The sequence below is a fragment of the Chrysochloris asiatica genome, unplaced genomic scaffold (assembly GCF_000296735.1).
Source record: "Chrysochloris asiatica unplaced genomic scaffold, ChrAsi1.0 scaffold00015, whole genome shotgun sequence".
NCBI lineage: Eukaryota > Metazoa > Chordata > Mammalia > Afrosoricida > Chrysochloridae > Chrysochloris > Chrysochloris asiatica.
Window position 1 is genome coordinate 8,373,354 of NW_006408533.1, and position 1,577 is coordinate 8,374,930.

The following is a 1,577-nucleotide window of genomic DNA, read 5'->3' on the forward strand; positions in this document are numbered from 1 at the left end:
AAATTCTGTCATGTGACCTCCAGCATTGTTTCTATCATTAAGGCTGTATTTTAAAAACAGTGATACTTCCTCTTTGTTTCCAATGTTTGCATTCAAATCATCAGTAATTATCAATGCATCTTTATTTCATTTCTTATCAACTTCAGACTGAAGATGTTGGTAGGATTCTTCAATTTCATTTGTGAATGTTTAGTTGCTGAAAGCCTTATGAATAGAAGCAAAACATTGTCAAATATTGTGAAGGAAGAGGAGGACCTTAGAGTCAAAGACACTCAAAATATGACTATAGAAATGTTGCCTCCTCAAAGTAAAGTTGGCTATAATGGCATCAATTATAGTTGGCTATAATGGCATTAAAAACCTTCATTTTCCGATGAGCACAACTCAAAATACGTAGAAACAGCTGCAAATGGAAAGCTTTGTGGTTATTCAGTTTATTTAATCCTCTGATTTTATTTCCATTTAAACAAGAAAAAACTCTCAATGTGTACATGTAATATAAAGTCTACTGCTTGTCTGTCAGTTTGTTGTACTGTGGTGGCTTGTGTGTTGCTCTGAACCTTGAAACTATACCAGAATTTTAAATGCCAGCAGGGTCATCCGTGGTGGACAAGTGATCTAACAGATTAAGACAAACTAGGAAGATGGAGATGCAGACTCCTTCTGAATATTTAGCTGCTGAAAACCTGAATAACAGTGGAACACAGTCAGATAGCACCAGAATATAAAATCCTGGAACAATATGAATCACACCAGAAGGTTGTCAGATATCGCGCCAGAAGATAAGCCACTCAGGTTTGAAATCAATCAAAACAAGACAGCTTTCTCAAAGTAGAGTTGACCATGATGAAGCAAATGGAGTAAAGCTTTTGGGACCTTCATTTATAGATGGGGCCCAACTCAAAATGTGGAGAAACAGCTATAAATGGCCATTAATAATCAGAACATGGAATGCACAAGTATGAATCTAGGAAAATTGGAAGATGTCAAAAATGAACTGGAACACAAAGATCTATATCCTGGGCATTAGTGAGCTCAAGTGGACTAGTATTAGCCATTACAGGATTAAAGCAAAAGGTCATTAAGAAGACAAGAAAGAAGGAAAACACCAACATGGATATCATCAGGTTCAGTTTCCAAAAACACTCTGAAACTTGTTGTACATGTTAGAGATGCTAAAGTAAATGGAAGAAATGAGGTAATAAAAGAGCTGAACAGAAAATTTCACAGGGTAGCTACAGAAGACAAGGCAAGTACTATAATCACATGTACAAAGACCTGGAGTTAGAGAACCCAAGTGAATAACATGCTCAGCATCTCTCAAACTGAAAGAAATGAAGAAAAAAAAATTCAAGCCTTGGGTTACAGTATTGAAGGATTATATGGGCAAAATATTGAATGATGCAGAAAGCATCAAAAGAAGATGGAAAGAGTCACACTATCAAAAACAAGTGGTCAATGTTCAACCTTCTTAAGAGGCAGCAAATGATCAAGAGCCAATGGTACTGAAGGAATAAATTCAAGGCACACTGAAGGCATTGGCAAAGAACTAGACTCTAGGTATTGAAATGTTTCAA